The sequence below is a fragment of the Myotis daubentonii genome, chromosome 15 (genome assembly GCF_963259705.1).
Source record: "Myotis daubentonii chromosome 15, mMyoDau2.1, whole genome shotgun sequence".
NCBI classification, from domain to species: domain Eukaryota; kingdom Metazoa; phylum Chordata; class Mammalia; order Chiroptera; family Vespertilionidae; genus Myotis; species Myotis daubentonii.
This window is the reverse complement of record NC_081854.1, coordinates 17545529-17560561: the sequence shown is the minus strand read 5'-3', so window position 1 is coordinate 17560561 and position 15033 is coordinate 17545529. Positions and strand designations below refer to the sequence as shown.

General features: G+C 46.1%; 1 protein-coding gene across 1 annotated transcript in view; it reads right to left on the bottom strand.

The window, feature by feature from the left end:
* Nucleotides 1-337: 337 nt before the first annotated feature.
* LOC132216804 (carcinoembryonic antigen-related cell adhesion molecule 21-like) overlaps nt 338-15033 on the bottom strand; it is a 131114-nt gene continuing 116418 nt past the window's right edge. Inside the window, exon 2 of the transcript XR_009448799.1 lies at nt 338-512. The gene's annotated coding sequence lies outside the window, so the exon portion shown is untranslated. The remainder of the gene's footprint in view (nt 513-15033) is intronic.

Below are 15033 nucleotides of genomic sequence, written 5' to 3'. Positions count from 1 at the left end.
ATTAAAATCAAATGGTATAAATACAGATGTAACAAGACAATAAAACACAGAACCTGGCAAGAGAACCTGGCTACAGAACCTGGCTAGAGAACCTGGATAGAACCTGGCTGGAGAACCTAGCAAGAGAACATGGCTACAGAACCTGGCTGGAGAAGCTAGCGAGAGAACATGGCAAGAGAACCCGGACAGAACCTGGCTGGAGATTCTGGATAGAACTAGGCGAGAGAACCCAACTATGCTGATGAACTGAACGCTGCCTCCATGTCATTCCTTCTTCGCCGACTCCGTCCACACCTTTGGGAGCCCCTGGACCTGTTGGGGCTGGACCCCAAAATGATGCAATTTGATGGTTGCTGTCCGCACTTTCCCCTTTAAACAAGACGTAACCTCCAAGAAACCCTGGCAGATTGTGGACACGAAGAAGCACATCCTTCCTTCGGCAGCATTGGGCAGCACTGATTCAATAGTGAGCTGGGCAGTGGTGGGCAGGCTCCAGAAGGTTAAGAGTGAGGCTAGGAGGGAAGAGAGAAATTGATCAAGATTTGGAGCTATGGGATGGAGAGATGAGACTTTGGGTCCTGAGCAGGTCTCTTCATCTCTCAGCCTTGGTGTGTGTGTGTGTGTGTGTGTGTGTGTGTGTGTGTGTGTGTGTGTGTGTTTGTGTGTGTGTGTCTCCTATGGTCAAGGTCAGCAGCATGGCCACCATTACTTTAGTACCCCTGAACTAGTTATTTCCTTTATTTCAAATACTATCCCCGAGGTGTCTGCCTGGCTCACCTCACTGCCCTAAGACCCCTGATGATACTCAGAGTGTCCTTGGGAGACACCTTCCCTGACCACCTTCTTTAAATTCCCTGTGTCTCCACTTTCTGACCTATCCCTGCTCTGTTCCCTGCATGGCACTTTGGGGACCTGATATCACATCTAGATCTTCCCTTGTCTGTCTCCTCCCCATGGAACATGAGCTCCATGGGGGACAGGGGCTTGTCTGATCTTGTTGCACCCCTAGTGTCTGCAACAGGCTGCAAATATCTGTGGGTAAATGAGTGAGTATTATCAGGATCCTGCACCTCCTGGGGTGAATGTGCCCATTTCCAAGTTTGGTGGTAAGGACAATGTTTAGCACCCCTAGTTAAGATTTTTTTCCTCATTGACATAAATTGTGATTATTGTCATCAGTTTATAAAACTTATTAAGAAATTAGAGGCCTGGTGCACGAATTCGTGCACCAGTGGGGTCCCTTGGCCTGGCCTGTGGGATTGGGCCAAAACAGGCCAGGCTGAGGGACCCCACCAGTGCATGATTGGGGCTGAGAAGTGACACAGGAGATTGGCCAGCCGGGAGGGACAACGGAAGGGCTCCAGGGCATGTCTGGCCTGTTTTGCTCAATTCTGATTGGCAGGACCCCAGCAGCAAGCTAACCTATAGGTCAGAGAGTCTGCTCCCTGGTGGCCAGTTCATGTCATAGCTAGCAGTTGAGTGGCCTTAGCATATCATTAGTATATTATGCTTTGATTGGTTGAATGGATGACTGGACCACCGGACACTTAGCATATTAGGCTTTTATTATATACGATTATTAACTTTAAAAACACACAGCAGTCAAGGTTTTCCTGCCCCTCACCACTTTCAGATGATGAGATTGTCCTGTTGCTGAGCCCCATCCCCCATCCTACTCTCCTCCCCTGTCCTCTCCCCTCAGGTCCAAACAGAAGCCCTCTGTCCCCTCTCAGAGCTCTGTGCTCCCCAGGAGACCCCAGCCAGTCTCTATCTACCTTCCTCCTGTTCACCCCCAGGGATGGTCCCCTCCTTACTGGCCAGCAGGAGCCCCTCTGTGAGCAGGGGCTGAGGGGGACTTCATGGTGTCTGCTGTCTGTTCTGTCCCTCCCTCTGTGAGAAATGCTTTGGCCCAGGAAAGCTCACTGGCACCTCTGTCCTGGTCTTGTGGGATCTGCTGTCCTTTCTTCCAGTGCATTGAACCTTCTCCCAGGGCAGGAATTCTTCCCAGTCATGTGGGAGGGGGGCATTGTCTCTCTCTAGGATCTTCCTTCTCCAGGGCAGGAATTCTTCCTAGTCATGTGGGAGGGGGGCGTTGTCTCTCTCTAGGATCTTCCTTCTCCCTTCCCTCTCATTCTTGAGTTCCCTCGTCCCTCCTTCCCTTTTCCTTCCATCTACATTTCTGTTTCCTGGGAACTGCTGAAGCTCCAGTGTGATTGTCCACCACACCTAGACACAGACACATGCTCTGTTAGGATGAGCACAAGCCTGGGGTGTTGGGGTGTTATTGTCCCAGGCATCCCCCAGGACCCTCTCATTACTTGGGACTTTTCCCTTCAGAGCAGGAGCTTGGGGGCTGCATCAGGAACTCTTGTCACAGGAATGTCATCTCCCATCATGCATGAGAATCACCTGTGGAACTTGTTAAAGATTGAGATGCCCAGGTGACACCATAGAAATGCTGCTTCAGCAGCTGCCCAGCTAAGGTGGATGCCCACTAGGCTGAGACCCATGCTGTGTGGGTAGGGCAGCCGCTCCCCCTCTCCTGTGCACAGAGGAGGTCTCCAGATCCTGTTCAAATGCAGATTTCGACTGGGCAGGTGTGCGGTGGACCTGAGACTTTGCACACAGCCTTGGCCTCTGCTGTCAGCACCACACAGAGAGCCCCGGGGGTCCACAAATCTGGGAATTCTGTTTGTGACACAGAAACCCAGCTGGGCACCAGCTCTTCCCTGTGTTCTCAAATGTGCGGGGAAGGTTGGATTTCCTCCTAGCTGGAAGGCCACAGAGATGACTCTGGGGTGATAAAAGGGTCAGCTGAATGATGACGGGGAGGGGACCCCCACTCTATCTCCAGCTGTCACCCACCTGGCCCTTGCTTCCTGCGCAGAGACCAGGACCAGGTGTCTCAGAAGGACCTGAAGTTCCCGGGGTGAAGGTGTAGGTGTCCTGTGTGTCCTCTCTAGTGAGGACTGTGCTTGGTGGTCAGATGGCTATGGGCTCCCTGGTCCTCAGACTCAAGGTTTCAAGGAGACCTTCCCTCTCTGTGCCTGTTGGTTGAGCTGTGGCTCAGAGCCTGTCCACGTGCTCCCTGATGGTCAGAGCAGCCTCTGTCCCTCCTCTGCCTGGGGGACTTTCCTGTGGTCACCCTGCCTTCCCCATGGGTGGTGCTAGGCATAGGGTGGGGGAGCAGCACTGAGACCCCTGAGAGCGAAGGTGCTGGGTACTAGGGAGGAGCCCAGAGGCCTGTTGGAGCAGGGGATGGAAATCAGGCTCCTTCTGCATGTCCTTAGCCAAAGCCAGGTGCATGTGTGAATTTCCTGTGTGCTGACTGTGTGTCTCTATGCCTCCAACTGTAGGGCATGGAGGAGACCTGCAGCTAGTGTCAGGGTCTGCATCTGGGCAGACTCAAGATGCTGTGAGCTGACCTTGAGCCTCCCTGGACAGAAATAGGCTCTGCCAGGCTGAGTGGCCAGTCACCCTGGGTCCTGGTTACTGTGGGTCCTTGGCTGCCCAACCTAAATCCAGGCCAGGGTGAGCTCAGTGAGAGGACAGGCGTTGTCCAGAGGAATCCTGACCCAGTGTCAGGAGAACTGCACCCCCCGGGGGGGATGTGTTGTCTTAGGAGGAACTCTTTACCCCAGAAGTTTCAAAAGAAGGGCCTGGTGAGGGGTCTTGTGAGGCTTACAGGAGAGAGTGTTGGCCTAGAGGCTGATCCTGAGACTGCCTTGTGCGTCCCCATCACAGCATTGGGGTGTTGCTTCCAAGTCATCTGTGTTCCTGTCTGTCATCTGCTCTAGGCCTCCCCACGGGGCCCAGGAGCTGGAGTAGCTCTATGTGGAGACTTAGCCAGGCATCCACATGGATTCCTCTATTATGGGAGGGGAGGCCTCCGTGGGACAAGCCCCTCTGAGGTGGAAGCAAACCCAATCTTGGGTTCTCTTATCCCATCCTGCATGGGAAGTCCCCCTAGCTCCCCAGGACACCATGGACTGGTGAGATGTCTTTAGGGACCACAGGCAGGTTCCCACAGACCAGGGACCTTAGTGATGGGAGTCATCCCCTGATTCCTTTGAGGTCAAGGTGGGTTCCCTTTTCCCATGGTAGTAACTCCACCTGACATTTCTGCCAGGTCAGTGCTCTGTGAGAAGAGGAAGGACACAGGCTACTGCCCATGCCCCGGGGAGATGAGACATCACTCACAAGATGGGATGGGGAGGGCTGTGATATTTGGGAAATGAATGGGGATCAGGATGTTACAGGACCTTGAATTCCAGGTCTTTGAGCGCTGAAGTCAGTACAAGATCAAGTATATAGAGTTTATTTAAAAGAGAATCAGCCAGAAAAGAGAAGTGGATCTCCCCAAGGGGTTCCTGTGGGTGGCTTATATGGGGGCCTTGAGGTGGGTGCAAGTCTTGGGCATGAGGATGAGGTCAGCTGTACCATGATCCTCATCTGGTGGCGGCTGGTCCCGGGGTAGTCCAGGGTTTTCCCATGGTCAGTGGACCACCCAGACAGCCTGTAGAATAATGCTTGTGCAAACATTCTAGCTACCATTTAATTGACAAAAAAACAAAAAACAAACTATTTTGTGGAACAGGATGTCAAGAAAGGATGTTATCATCCTACATTCTTTCCTTTAAGGATGTGGTTCGGTTAACTTCAACTCCGGAATTTGACTGAAAGCAAGGAGTCACGTCAGGCCTCGGAGATGGACTTCTTTCAGTCAAGATGGAACCCAGATGTTACCTCCATGCTGTCCCAAGACCCCTCGCTGTTAGGAGAGCCCTGTCCTCCCTCCTAACTGTACGAGGATAAAGTTAGGGACAGCTGTGGGCACTTGCTGCCCTCCTCCCCTGCTGACACCAGGCCCTGGACTACAGGAACATGCTCTGACCCCAGCATCGGAGAAAAGACCCAGGTGACGGAATCTGGTCCCATCGTGGGAAAGTGTCTCCAAGTCTTAGTGACCCCCACCTGAGGGGACCGGCAGGCCCAGTTCAGCAGCATCACGGCGGGTGGTTGCAAGACCCACCGAACCCAAGGCTCGTGGTGTCCCGCACGCCCAGGAGCTGCCATGAGATCTGGCGCACGTTGATCCCTTCCAGAAGGGGCTGGGCTTCAGGAGCTTCTGGTTCTCCAGGGACACGGCCTGATGGTCAGGATAGACAGAGCCACAAGGAGCGCAGTCTGGCCCACCAATCAGCACCCGCGCACGGACAGCATGCAGGTGCCCCTCTATCTTGTGGAGCAGGGGAGTGCAAGACTCAGCTGACTTGCTGCTGTTCTTAGGCGGTGGGATCTGGGTGAGGGTGGGGAGCACCCCTAGTTTTGTATTTAAGGTTTAAGGGGGGGGGACAAAGGGTAATAATTCCTACCAGGTCTCAAAATTGTAGGTAACCTATTGCCAGAAGGGCACTTTTACATCATTGTAAAATGTAAATAATGCACTGGAAAGTGTTTTTTTTAAAGGAAAACAATCATTTAAAATTCATCAGTAACTGTGATACATGTTTTATTTTTCTAGTTCTTGTTAATGTCACCTTTTGAGGTTTATCTTAGAAAATGGTGAAAGCTGACCCCATACATATTTGTATCACTGAAATCTGAATTTTATGTGGATTCTCTAAGCTCTCAATGGTTCGTATAGATCATCTTCTGTGAACACTAAAGGGATTTCTCTGACCATTTCTGTTACTCATCCCTGTATAAATATAATTTTTATTGTAGTTTATTTTATATAAAGGGTGTCCCAAAATTCACACAAGATTTGAATTTTGTGTGAGCATTAACAACAACAATAACAAAAAAAAATAAAAGCCTAATTTTACTTGGTTTATTGAATCAGATTCTAATAACTGTTGCTCTTTGATTTCAATCCCTTCAATTTGATAAGCATTACCAAGTACCAATTATGGCCCAGGAGCAGGGACAATGAAGACCAATGAAGACCACGGCTTTGCGTATGTGCCAGCAAAGCCATGGAGCCATTCACCCGATATGCTATTGCATACATAACCCTATACTATATACTTTATAAATCAATAAACAATTTACAATTTTAAATTATAAACCTGTGTTTTCTATCAAAATTACTTCTTGAGTGAATTTTGGGACACCCTTTATTTATATTATAGTGTTTTATATCTTATACTAGGGGCCCAGTGCACGAAATTTGTGCACTGGGTGTGTGGGGGGGGAGTGTCCCTCAGCCCAGCCTGCCCCCTCTCACATACTGGGTGCCCTCAGGCGTTGACCCCCATCACCCTCCAATAGCAGGATCGGCCTCTTGCCCAGGCCTGACGCCTCTGACAGAGGCGTCAGGCCTGGGCAGGGGACCCTCATTTCCCCCCATCACTGATTCTGCCCCCAGCCCCTCCGATTGCTGGCTCTGCACCTTGCCCAGGCCTGATGCTTCAGCCAGAGGCATAGACCCCCATTACCCTCCGATCACCTGATCGACCCCTTGCCCAGGCCTGACGCCTCTGCCAGAGGTGTCAGGCTTGGACAGGGGACTCCCATCTCCCCCCGATCACTGGCTCTGGCCCAGGAATCATTCCTGGGCAGGGGACCCCCATCTCCCTCTGATCGCTTGCTCCACCCCCCGCCCAAGCCTGACGCCTCTGACCCAGGCTTCAGGCCTGGGCAAGGGGACCATCATATCCCCCCAGTCCCCGGCTTCACCCCCCGCCCAAGCCTGATGGCTCTGACCCAGGCTTCAGGCCTGAGAAAGGGGACTATCATATTCCCCCAATCCCCAGCTCAGCCCCCCGCCCAGGCCTGATGCCTCGGCCAGAGGAGTTGACCCTCATCACCCTCCGATCACCAATCACCGGATCGGCCCCTTGACCAGGCCTGAGGCCTCCGGCAGAGGTGTCAGGCCTGGGCAGGGGACCCCCAGCTCCCGTGGTTGCAGGCTCCGCCCCTGCCCAGGCCTAACGCCTCTGGCCTAGGCATCCGGCTCGGGCAGCAGGGACCCGCAGCTGCAACGGCCCCGGGATCGTGGGCTCCGCTTTAGGCCCAGGCAAAGGACCTCTAGCTCCCGGGACTGCCAGCTTCGACCGTGCCCAGCTCCCATCGCTGGCTCCACCCCTACTTCCTGCTATCACTGGCCAGGGCGGCAAAGGCGCCTGATTCTCTGATCATGGCTGGGGGGCAGGGCAAAGGCGGCCCCAGGGCCACCTTTGCCCTGCCCCCCAGCTCTTAGCTCCCCCCTAGGTTTCCGATCACTGTCAGTGGCAGGGGGCTTCTTCCTGCTTTCCCTTTCGCCTCCCTGCATTGTGCCTACATATGCAAATTAACCGCCATCTTGTTGGCAGTTAACTGCCAATCTTAGTTGGCAGTTAATTTGCATATAGCCCTGATTAGCCAATGAAAAGGGTATCGTCGTACGCCAATTACCATTTTTCTCTTTTATTAGTGTTGATTACCCTTTTTAAAAGTTGCCTTAATAGTTATCTCTATTATTTTTACTTGTTTGTTCATATATATGTATATATATGTATATATATTATCATGTTTCTTTATGTTTTATCTTATGCTTTCTTTTTGTCATCAGTCTTATCTTTCATATTAAAATTTTTCATTTCATTTTTAAATTCTGCTTATTGTATATCTATATACTTTGAATTTATCATGTTCCTTTATATTTTATCTTACACTTTCTCTTTATTGTTTTGGTTACTCATCTTTATCATTAATTTCATTTTGGTTTATCATTTAGCATATTTTATTTTTTAAATTAAAAAAATTTTAAAATTTATTATTTTATTTTTTGTTAATCCTAACCAGAGGATATTTTTCCATTGATTTTTATGGAGAGTGGAAGAGAGAGGGAAAAACAGAGAGAAACATTGATGTGAGAGAAACACATTGATTAGTTGCCTCTTGCATGAGCCCTGACCAGAGCCTGGGCTGGGGAGGAGCCTGCAACCAAGGTTCGTGCCCTTGACTGGAATCAAACCTGGGACTCTTAGGTATACTGGCTGATGCTCTATCTACTGAGCCAAGCTGGTGAGAGCTCATTTAACATATTTCAATTTTATGTATTTTATTTTACTGTGTTCCTTTATATTTGATTGGATGTTTCCTCCTGTTAGTTTTTCTTACTCATCTTTATTGAAAACCTTCATTTTTGATTTTTCATTTGGCATATTTTATTTTTATGTCGTTTGTTTTAACATGTTTTTATTTATATTTTTTCTTGACCATATACAGACAATTGTGAAAGAATGCCTCTAACATGAAATTGATTTTTATAACTTTATAACATGAAATTGCTAACCATTTGTTAAAGAGAGTGACATAAAGGAAATTATACATAAAGTTGGCAATGAAAAAAGTATCCTATATAATAAAACCCTAATATGCAAATTAACTGAATGGTGGAATGGCCTGTTGCTAAGATGAGCACTGACCACCAGGGGGCAGATGCTCAATGCAGGAGCTACCCCCTGGTGGTCAGTGTGCTCCCACTGGGGGAGCACTGCTCAGCCAGAAGCCAAGCTCATGGTTGGTGAGAGCAGCAGCAGTGGCAGGTGCCTCTCCGCAGCAGTGCTAAGGACCACTTGGGTGATGTCTGACTGCTAGCTTGAGCCCGTTCCTGGGAGCGGGTCTAAGCTGGCAGGCGGACATCCCCTAAGGGGTCCTGGAATGCGAGAGGGTGCCAGCCGGGCTGAGGGACCCCTGCCCCCCAGTGCACAAATGTTGTGCACTGGGCCTGCAGTACACTTATATTTGAAAGACAGTGCTAAAGTATATTTATAGCTTGATATAAAATTGTAAATGTAATGACCAGAAAACAAAGACTATTGAGCCACATCAAATAAAAAACCTAGGAAAAAATAAATGTAGCAACTCCTTTAGCAATAAGGTTAAAGGAAAGAAATCTATAAGACCAAAGCACCCTATATAATAAAAGCTTAATATGCAAATTGACTGAACGGTGGAACGACAGGCCACTATGACAGGTACTGATCACCAGTGGGCAGACGCTCAACACAGGAGCTGCCCCCAGCTTACAGGCCCTGACTGATGGCATCAGGGGGTGGGGCCAGTGAGAGGGTGGCTCCAGGCCAGCCAAGGTGTGTGCCAGCAGGGGCCCCCCAATCACCCCGCTGGTTGCCCACAGATCGGCCCTGGTTGCTGGCCAGGCCTAGGGACCCTACCCATGCACGAATTGTGTGCACCAGTCCTCTAGTATAATAATAACATATTGCATACCTGATTAACATTGCTGTACCTCTAGCAATATGGAACAAGAAAGAAGTGGCAGACAAACAAAATGCATATAAGAGGAGGGAACAAAGTTAGATTCAGGGGAAGTTAATAGATCAACAGAAGATAGTACTACTTACATATCTGATCAGCCTAGACCAAATTGGTATGTTCTGGAAAATATATAAAAGTTGGTGCAAGACGAAATAGATATATTGTGTTCCTTTAGATTTTATCAGATGCTTTCTCCTTTAGTTGTTGTTACTTATCTTTATCAAAAACTTTAATTTTGGATTTTTTATTTGGCATCTTTTAGTTTTGCATCTCAAGTTCCTATACTTTCTTTCTTATGCTCTCTGTCATTTGTCATATCCCTCTTTATCTAAAATTTTCATTTTGTTTTTTTTCATTGGGCATATGTTTTTTTTAAAAAAATAGAAACTGGATATGGTGATATTTTTAAAAATATATGTATTTTATTGATTTTTTTTTTTTTACAGAGAGGAAGGGAGAGGAATAGAGAGTTAGAAACATCAATGAGAGAGAAACATCGATCAGCTGCCTCCTGCATGCCCCCTACTGGGGATGTGCCTGCAACCAAGGTACATGATCTTGACCAGAATCAAACCTGGAACCCTTCAGTCCACAGGCTGACGCTCTATCCACTGAGCCAAACCAGTTAGGGCTGGGCATATGTTTTTTTCTAGTGTTTTATCTTGTGCTTTCTTTTGTTTGTTGTCTTATTGATCTTTACAAGAATGTTACTTTCAGTTTTCTTCATTGATGTAATTAATATTTGTTTGTTTGTTTATTTATTCATTCATTCATTCATTTCCTTTATATTTTACCTTATGCTTGTCTTTTTCATTTGTTTTACCCACCTTCATCAAGAATTTTTATTAAACATTTTCATTTGCCATATTTTAATTTTTTAAAATTGTGTTTCCTTATATTTTATGTTCTGCTTCTCTTTCTTGTTCCTTTAATTGCTCTTTATCAAAAGTTTTCTTTATTTTTAACATAAACTTACTTTTTTTGGCCGCACAAACATTTAAATTTGTTGCTTTAACAAGTAATTAAAAATAAACAATATTTAACCACTGCACAAAAAAATTGTCAAACTTCACATCATTGCACAATGGAGAAGCACTTAGGAAAAGCTCTTTTTTGTTTTTCTTATTGGGCATACTTAATTTTTATATTCAGTTTTGTTGTGTTTCTTTATATTTTATCTTTTACTTTCTCTCTGTCATTTGTCTTATTAATCCCTATTAAACATTTTTATTTCATTTTTTTCATTGGGCGTATTTTATTTTTATCTATTTCATTTGACATGTGTTACTCAAATATATATTCAGTTGTTCAAATATATACTCTTCAATGAATATTTACTTGTTTCTGTCTGTTAATATAAATATTATAATCCTCACCTGAGGATATTTTTCCATTGATTTCTTAGAGAAAGTGAAAGAGAGAGGGAAGGACAGAGAGAAATATTGATGTGAGAGAAACACATTGATTGGTTGCCTCCTGCATGAGCTCTGACCAGGGCCAGGGCCAAGGAGGATCCTGCAACTGAAGTATGTGCCCTTGCCTGGAATCAAACTTGGGACCTGCTGGCCCACAGGCTGATGATCTATCCACTGAGCCAAACCAGCTGGGGCTCTGTTAGTTTAATATTTATCAAAATCATATCTGCTTTGTTTAGTTTAAATGTGTAAAAGAGTCTCAATATTGTCCCATGTTTTTCTTTTTCAAAATAGCAGCTGAATAGGCAGAAGTATAGTGCACCTCCGCCTGAGGCAAGGCTGGAAAAGCAATGAAATCAGAGAACATCCACCTGAAATGAACAAATTAGAGACAGCTGAGGAGACAATTTTCAATAAGGAGGGTAGAGGATGCATAGAGAATGCTGCTTTCCAGCCATAATCTGTGTGGAACCACCACCATGCCCTGGCAGTGAGTGGCACAGTACCTCTCAGCAGGCTCCCAGATGTCTGCAGTGAGCACTTGCTGAGTGAACTGCTGCACCAGGCCTCCTCACAAGCCCGCCTGGACCCATGGTCCCAGGATCCCGGCTCCAGGACCCTGCAGTGAGTGCAAGCCAGGGTGACCCTTGTGCCCTGCCCAAGCCCCAGGCCCCAGAACTATGCTGCCAGTCTGACCCAAAGCCAGCTGGCACCCACTCCACCCTGAGCCCTGGAACCTGTTCTGGGGCACCAAACTTTGGACACAGGAGAGTGTGGACTGTATGACCCAGAGCAACTGGCTTCTGGTCTATCCCAGCCCCAGGGACAGTCCTGCTGGGGTGACCTGGAACAACCCAGCACGCACCCCACTCTGGGCCACAGGAGAGCACTGTTGGGGCAACCCAGAGCAATCTGGTGTGTTTAACTGGGGTCACAGGACCATGCTGTAAGGGTGCTGCCAGAGGGACAGAGGGCACTACACTATCACAGCTTCCAGGGCTGCACAGTGAATTGCATGCCAGAGGGCTCTGGGTGCTCATAGGGAGTCGCATACCAGAAGAACTTTGCGCCCACACCCACCACCCTGAGCATCTGAAATGGACCACCAAGGAAACAGATCTGTGGGAGAAGGGGATACAACTCAGAGCAGAGACAATAAAGGTGTGAGGCTCAAGGCAAACCCAGTCTCTAGGCAAATAATTTCTGGACCATTGTCCTGATAGGGTCCTCAACCTCTCAAACCCCAAGCAGGGTGCCTAGGGACAGAAAAAGACAGAAAAAATGGGGAGACAAAGAAACAACCCCCAAGGAAAGAAAAGGAGGAATCACCAGGAAAGGGACTAAATAAATGCAGGCAAGCAATAATTCAGTGAAAGAATTCAGAGTAAGGGTCATAAAGTTCCTAAATCAGCTGGGTGAGAAAATCAACAACATATTTAAGAATCAAGAGGAAATCAAGAATGATATAGATGTAATAAAAACTAAATGGGTGGTTTCAACAGTAGATTAGAAGAATTGGAGGACCGAATCAGTGAGTTACAAGACAAGTTAGAAAAAATACCCAAACTGAATAACAATTGGAACATAAAAATTGAAAATCAGGAGAGTCTAAGGGAGCTTTGGGACAACATGAAACAAAGCAACATACACATAATAGGGGTGCCAGAAGGTGAAGAACAGTTGCAAGGAATAGAAAACCTATTTGAAGAAATAATGACAGAAAACTACCCTGACTTGGAGAAGAAAAAAGTCACACAAGCACAGAGACTCCCAAAAAGATGAACCCAAAAGGATCCACACCAAGACACGTCATAATTACAGTGGCAAACGTTAATGACAAAGAACCTTAAGGGCTGCAACAGAGACAGAAAATTACCTATAAGGGATCTCCCATTACACTATTAACTGATTTCTCAACAGAAACACATCAGGCCAGAAGGGAATGGAATGAAGTGTAGAAAGTGATGCAAAGCAAGGGACTGAATCCATGAATACTCTATCCAGAAAAGCTATCAATCAAAATAGAAGGTGAAATCAGGAGCTTTGCAGACAAAAAAAGGGTAAGGGAATTTACTGCCGGGGTCCAACCCCAGCGGGTCCAGGGGTCCCCAAAGGTGTGGACGGAGTCGGCGAAGAAGGAATGGTCTCGAAGACAGCGTTCAGTTGATCAGCAACCCAGCCAGGATCTCTAGCCCGGATCTCCAGAGAGGTTCTGCTTCAGATCTCCAGCGAGGTTCTGTAGCCATGTTCCCTCGCTAGGTTCTCCAGCCAGGTTCAGTCACCAGGCTCTCCAGTCAGGTTCAGTGTCCAGGTTCCAGTCAGGTTCTCCTGCCAATCTCTGTAGTCAGGTTCAGTCCAGGATCCCTTGCCATGTTCTCCCGCTAGGCTCTGTCTCTAGGCTCCGAGGCCAGTCCCTCTCCAGGATCCTCCGGCATGCTCTCTCCAGCGAAGTTCTTCTGTCTCTAGAGAATGCTCTGTGTAGGTTCTGGGCCTAGGCTCTGTCTCTCTTGGTCCTGTCTTCTGAGTTCTGTGTCCTTAGTTCTGTGTTCTGAGTTCTGAGTGTTTCTGTCTTGTTACAACTGTATTTATACCAGTTGATTCAATCCTATCAATCTCTATTACAAAGGTTAGGGCGTTTCTTATCTCCATTCCAGGGAGAAAAGATTATGTAGTTTAAGCATGATTGTTCGTAGTTAAAGGGATTAATTACCCGCCTGGCACTTAGTTGAGGGGTTTTATTCCCTCCCTAACTTCAGGGGAAAATCCCTACCTGGGGATTCAGCCTTTCTCGGAGAGGTGACCTTGGTTAAAACACAGTGCCAAAAAGGTGAGCAAACATATTAAGAACCGTATGCCATATATGCCAGGTCCCTTGAAACAGCAAGGATGGACTGGCTCCTGGCAATTTACTATCACCAAGCCAGCAATGCAAGAAATTCTAAAGATATTGTTGTAAAAATAAAAAAAAAATAGAGAGGGAAGAAGGAACATAGGCATAAAAAATAAAAATGGCAACAAACAAGTACCTATAAATAATAACCTGAAATATGTATGGATTAAATGTCCCAATCAAAAGACAGGGTAGCTGAATGGATAAGAAAACATTATATATAAATATATATATATATATATATATATATATATATATATATATATATATATATATATATATATATATATATATATGCTATCCACAAGAGACCCACCTCACAACAAAGGACTCACACAGACTGAAAGTGAAGGGATGAAAAAAATAATTTCAGGCAAAGAGAAATGTAAAAAAGCTGGAGTAGCAATATTTATAGCTGACAAAGTGGACCTCAAAGTGAAGGCCATAAAAAGAAATAAGGAAGGCCATGTCATAATACTAAAGGGATCAATAAACAAGAGGATATAACTCTGGTAAACATATATGCACCCAATACAGGAGCACCCAAATACATAAAAAAAAAAAAAACTTCTGGAAGATATCAAGGGAGAGATCAACAGCAATACAATCATAGTAGGGGAATTTAATACCCCATTGACATCACTGGATAAATCTTCTAGACAAAAAATCAAAAAAGAAACAACAATCCTAAATGACTCACTAGATCAGGTGGGATTAATTGACATATTCAGAACATTTCACCCTGTTGCAGAATTTACCAGATGACCAGAAAATACACAATGGGTACTCAGAAGATTCAGGAAAAACCCTTTATTTGAAGATGTACTAGCACAGTGACTCAGGGCAGTCATTCTCCAAAGCCCGAGTGATGAATATGGAGGAAGCTTTCCTTTTATCCCCTTAGTTTCTTTGTTTCCTAACTTCCGGGCTTTTGTGGCATTCTTTCACAGCCTTACCTAAGTCAGTTACAATGGGGAAGTAAGATTACATTTACAGGCCTGGCCTGGGTGGTGCCAGTGACCTCCCTTCTGGCTAAACTGTTAAATTCTAGGTTTATGGCCCTTTTAAATGAGAGTATTTAGGAAAACTGATTATTGCCTAAGGAAGGGGCAGTGACTTTATTATAGGCTAACAAGAATGTGCATCAGAATACTGGTTATTGGCACAAATTCAAATTGCTAGGCCCCGCCAATTATCTTATATTCCCCCTCAATCCCAAAGTAATGAAATATACATTCTTCTCGAGTGCACATGGGATATTTTCAAAAGATAGACCACATATTAGGACACAGGCTAAGTCTCTTCAAATTTAAGAATATAGGCATCATATCAAGCATTTTCTCAGATCACAATGGCATAAAATTAGAAATCAGCTACAATGAAAACAAGAAAAAAAATATGGAGGCTAAATAGCATGCTATTAAACAATGATTGGGTTACCAAAGAGATCAAAGAAGAAAT